Source organism: Manihot esculenta, chromosome 9 (genome assembly GCF_001659605.2).
Source record: "Manihot esculenta cultivar AM560-2 chromosome 9, M.esculenta_v8, whole genome shotgun sequence".
Taxonomy (NCBI): domain Eukaryota; kingdom Viridiplantae; phylum Streptophyta; class Magnoliopsida; order Malpighiales; family Euphorbiaceae; genus Manihot; species Manihot esculenta.
The window spans coordinates 14385720-14391719 of record NC_035169.2 but is presented as its reverse complement, the minus strand read 5'-3'; positions in this window follow the sequence as shown (position 1 = coordinate 14391719).

The following is a 6000-nucleotide window of genomic DNA, read 5'->3' as shown; positions in this document are numbered from 1 at the left end:
TGTACGGTACGATATGATATGATATGACATGAGATAGAAAGGCCAAATGTGGCCGTATTGCACTTGGCAATATATTATATGTAAGAGAAGACCAGGTGAGGCCGTATCGCCCCTGGCGTAGTCGGACATGTTATGATATGAGTTATGTAAGAGAAGACCAGGTGAGGCCGTATCGCCCCTGGCGTAGTTGGACGTGATATGATATGAGATATGTGGAGGGCTATTGGTGACAAGTTCATCCTTGATGTGTATTGTTTGTGATGTGATGCATTTCACGATAGCATATGTTTAAATGTTTTCTTTATATAGTTCTGCTCACTGGGCTTTATAGCTCACCCCATTCCCTTAACCCCCAGGTTTGCAGGGACAGAGATAGTTCAGGAGGTCAGCAGGTTGTGGTTATGGTTATGTACATGTAATAGAATAGTAGTGGACATGATGTAATGTAAAGTTATGTAATGATGTAAAAGTATGTATTGTAATGTAAGGATATGTAATGATGTGTCATGGTTAGAGTTGTGCTTTGCCCTAGTCATGTGTGGTTAATCCCTTTTGATACATGATTTTATGTTAATGTTTATATGATGATGATTATGTAAACCAAGTTTCATGTATGATATGTTGACCCAACTGGAGCATTTGATGAGGGCTCCAGTGTGGGGTTTTATGTTTATGAGTGTGTGCATGCACAGGATAAGCTTGGTAAAGGAAATAAAATGGTTTAAAGTTTTATGTATATGTATGATCATGTATGGGATTTAATAGGTATACAGGATGCATGTTAGGCTTGCTATGGGTCCCGGCGGCCTTATGCCGATCTGGATCCTAGCGCCGGTAGCGGTCCGGTTTCCGAGTCGTTACACAGAGTAACTGAAAGAGCTTACAAATAAGAATGCCTTAGTAAAATAGATATATTTATAAGTCAAAAGTTTAGTCAGTTGATAGAATTTTAGTTCTGATGGGCTTGACAAGCAAAGTAAATGAAAATGAAATTTCATTCAAAGAAAAAGAAGATTTACTGTAATACCCGGCTTAAGTCCGGCATCGGAATTCCTGTAGACCGGTGGAATCTCGAGTGTCGGAACCCTCGAGAAGGGTAAGACATATGTTTTCATGTGTGTTTGAAGAGTTTGGAATGTTTTAAAGTGTTAAAGGAACTGAGTTTTGAAAGAAAAGCAACAAGGGAGAAATGCAAAGGTTCGGCCGCCGAAGGTCACTTTCGGCCGCCGAACATTGCATGGTTTCGGATTCACGTTCGGCTGCCGAAGGTGGTCTGGCCAGCCACCTATAAAAGGGCCAAGGGTCGGTGGAAGGAGAATATTTCTCCTTCACTTGCAGCCAGAGGTGAGTTCAAGCCTCTCCCACGTTGACTTTCAGGTTTTTCATGTTTTTCACCAAATCTTTCAAAATTTTTAAGAGTTTTGGTGTGTTTTGAAGATTTTGAGCAAAAATAGCAAGTTTGGAAGTTTGGAGCTTTGGAAGAGGTTTTCTCCATATCTCCACGTTAGGATCACTCATCCTCAAGTTCGTTAGGAGGTAAGGGTTGATCCTGCACTTCTTTGTTGATTTTTGAAGGTTTTATGGGAATTGGATGGGTAGTATGCATGATTAGGTTTAGGTGAGGTTTTTGGGAGAAGTGTTGTTTGATGTGTTTGTTTGAGGTTTTAGGAGAGTTTTGGACCTCTTTATGCATGTTATATGGTATGTGTTAGTTGGGTGTAGTTGATTTGCATGTTTAGGTAAGGTTTGGGTGAGTTATGCATGAAACAGAGCAGGGTTCTGTCCACTGGACAAAGCCAGGTTCGGCCGCCGAAGGAAGGTTCGGCCGCCGAACCCCTTGTGGAGGCAGTTTCGGCTGCCAAAGCTTGCCCCCGAACATTTGGACTTTCGTCTCTTGAGGCAAGGTTCGGCCGCCGAAAGTGCCGCCGAAGGTTGAGGTTCGTCTCTGGACGAGACTTTCGGCTGCCGAAGGTGCCGCCGAACATGCATGAGTTTCGTCTCTGGAGAGGGGTTTCGGCCGCCGAACCTGCCGCTGAAAGTGCCCTGTCCAGCTTTCTTTTGCATGTTTTATGTGATTGTTTTAGGATCTTTTAGAGGGCTTTTGGGGAGTTTCTTAGAACGGTTCTTGAGTTAGTTTGGTCCCTCATTTGAGTCCACCTGTGTAGGAACGGACCAGAGGAATCAGGAAAGTCAGCAGTGAGCACTGTTTCAGAACCTGCAGAGTAGTTCAGAGTCTACCAGCGGTGAGTGGAACTTCTCTTGTCAGAACTAAACGGCTTTTAGCATGTTTCATGCATCATGATGACTATAGTAGGTTGATTGCACTAGTTTCACGAATATGGCGCATTGCAGTGCATAATACGATGTATATGATGAGATGGATGGACCAAGGCGACCCCAATAGCCCTAACTCTGTGTAAGACCTGGCCAGGCCAGGCAGCCTTCTGTAGGTAAGACCTGGCTAGGCCAGGCAGCAGATTATCGTAAGACCTGGCTGGGCTAGGCGAGCAGAGTTTGTAAGACCTGGCCGGGCCAGGCAAATTGTGGTTGTAAGACCTGGCTAGGCCAGGCATCCTCCCAGTGGGAATTTTGGTGGTCATGTCTATCCTTGAGATGAAATGTCTGTGATGTGATGCATTCCATGAGATCATGTTTTATAGTTCTACTCATTGGGCTTGTATAGCTCATCCCTCTCCCCTAACCCCAGTTGTGCAGGTTCAGAGTCCAGAGGGAGTTCAGCAGGGTATGGAAGAAGAAGAGTATTGTAATAGGTAGTGTGGACATGTCTTGTAAAGAGCTAGTGTACAGTGTATAGACTTGTGCTTGACTTATAAGAGTTGTAATCCCTTTGTGTATATACATGATCAGTATATGTATGTTTTCTTTTCTTGTTATGTATATGAGAAAACCAGGCTTAACATTATGAGTTATATCCACCTAGAGTGGGGATACATTAGCAAAGATATAGTGCATGCACAGGTTAAGCCTTGGAGTAAAGAAAAGTTTTATGTTTTTACAGAAAATGTATGATCATGTATGGGATATCACAGGTACACAGACAGTATAGCAGGCTTACTACGGGTCCCGGCGACCTTAAGTCGATCTGGATCCTAGTGCCGGTAGCAGTTTGGTTTTTGGGCTGTTACATTTACAGTCTAACCACTCACTCTACTAAAAGAAAAACTGTCCTCAAAGGACTTACATGCCTAGGCGCATTATCATCTACATTTACATCACTATCACCTACACTATTCTCTTAGCTTTCAATTCAGAAGAATCCTTATACTTCGGAAGATGAGCTTCACGAGTCTGCTGGATCCCCCACTTTTAGCTCGGCGGACTCCCTATACTCCCTTAGACGTTCCTTACACTCCAGCTGAACTCTGTCTCGTTATTATAGGAGAACTGAACAAGTTGATACCCATAAGCATCTCTCACTGTTCCATCATATGCTGTGTGTATATCACGCATGAAAAACATAAGTCTTCAAGTTAAAGTCCCAGGAAGATCAGCCTCGTCGACTGGTTACTGAATGAACAAAACATTCCACGAGAAAACTGGCGAGGCATTCTGAAGAGCAATGGAACAAGTGAATGTTGCAAACCTATACACATACTATGCTGGACTAATTTTAGCAGATTACCCTTGCTCCCTGATTTAAACATAGTCATTAACGCATTGTCCTCACTTGCATATTTGTAAGCTAAACTTTGAATATCACGAAACACATGTTTGAAAGCATCAACAGAAGCTCGATTGAGTGCATCAGATCTCTATTCCTCATAGCACAAGCGCCCTATATCAAAATCCTGACACGAGCCCACCATGAGCTGCTTTATGTTACATGTGTGAACTGCATCTTGTATTCCACAATAAATCTCAGAAACCATGTTATTCCATGAGTTTGAGTTAGGAGCAGACATCAGGGGCACCACGGGAACCTTCTCCTTCTTCCCGAGAGGAAGAAAAGTAGGAACCGGTCTTCTAGAAGCCCAAGACTTCTTTGGAACGCGAACCAGGGCAAACACTTCGGTGGGGATGGGATGATTACCCCCGACCTTCTCCGCTACACCCCCATCATCTACAAAGCTGAGTTCCCTATCCTCGGCAGTTGGGCCGACCTCGGAAGGAACCCCGTGGACATTCCTCACAGAGGCGATCTCAGCCCTGCTTGTAAGGGTCCCCATCTCAGCTATGGAGGCCTCAAGCCTCTCTCCAGAAGCGTCGCCAAAAGGTGGGGCAGGCTTCGCTCTCGTCAACCCGAAGTCCTCGCTCGGCCTTGAAGTCCGAGGGGACCTGAGAGCTTGAACAGCTAGAGCGGCTGAGACCAACCTGTCGATACTTGGCAACCTTGAAGATTCGGCACCTTGAAAGCTCGGCTCCGGAACTCGGGCAGGAACAGGAGGAGGAGGCCGGCTGGACGACCTGAACGATATGACTTTGGCCACTAGTTGGGTAAACCCCCCCGCCGATCGTCCTACTAGGAGGGCGTCCGAGGCAACGTTCAGAATCCCCCCGGGCAGCGTAAGAATCTTAGGTGACTTAATCTGATCCATCTTCATTTCAGAAGCTGCAAAAAATCCAAAATCGGAGCAAGTCAGAACGATTTTCAATAAAAGTCACAAAAGCAAGATTAAAACAGACCTACATGAGAGACAAAGCAAAAAAAAAAAAAAAAAACTTTTGGCTCGCCTTGACCAACCTGAAGAAGGTATTGAACAGAATCCCTGTGGATGTAAAACCCTCACTAAGACAGACATATTCAAAAAAAGACATGAAGAAAAGGAAACTAGGGGTCAGCGTTCGAGAAGCAATCTCTAAATAATAGAAAACCCTGTTGAAGAAAGAAGTCAAGGGAAAAGATAAACCATGCTCTATCTGTTTAACAGAGAAGACTAAGCTCACGTCTTTCTGAAGATAGATTATACCAGAAGTATGCGGATCAGAAATAAAGATCCTTTCATTCCGGCGAGGGTCCTGAAGGTGGCAATAGGAGGTAATATCAAGATATACCCTAAGAATGAGGTTTTTATGCTGGATGGGATGATGCTAGACCCTAGGCCAGCGGTGCCACGATCCTTAAAAGATATTCATGGAAAAGGAAGGAAAGTGTACCTTGAAAATAAAAGCAGGGAAGTGAAGATGGCAGTGTGCACGAAGAACAGAGAAAAGCCAGAAGTGGAAAAAGACAGAGGGGATTCGAAAGTCAAAATGACAAAAAGATGAAAGGGTGTTATGAGGGAAGCTGCACATAAACAGGCGTGGTCATAATGATTCTTGGGATTTACCCCCTCATCAGTTGAGGCAATAACTGACGAGAAGGTAAAGGGGCAATTGATGACCGCTGGGTTTCTTCGCCCCGGTCTGAGGCCAGGCCCACTAGGGGAGCCCATAAGCTGAAGGCTTCTAAGCCCACTCCAAGAACCAGGTCCAGCCCACTCAGCTCAAGGACCGGGCTCCAGTCAGTTTCTTCAATTAGGCCGACCCAGCTCTTCCGGCCCAATGAACAGATTCCCTCTGGGCCTAGTCTTAACCTTGTCTTCCAGCCCAGCTCGGAACTAGGAAGGAATTCAGCCCGTTCGCCTTGTGGGACCATCCGCATGCGTGCCCGGGGAGAATCAGGGGCCGTTACGCATGGGGCAGCGATCTGATTCCCTCGTACGTCCATATCAACGTGACAGGGACAGGTGGCCCAATGACATGCATTCTGTTACACGTCACTAGCGGACAAAAGGAAACATATAAAAGGAGAAATACTCTCCTCCAGGTCTAAGCTTTTTTCAGTTTTACAGAACCCTTGTAAAACCCTATTTTCTGGATCTCAAATCATCATAAGGTATTATAAGATAAGATGGTTAAAAAAATTAAAAAATTTAAAAAAAAACTCAAGACAACCCATACCACTGTTACGATTTTTAATATATTTCAACATTTTTTAAAATTTAATTTTTTTTAATCTATTTAAAATACATTAAAAATTAAATTTAGCCTTTTCTAAAC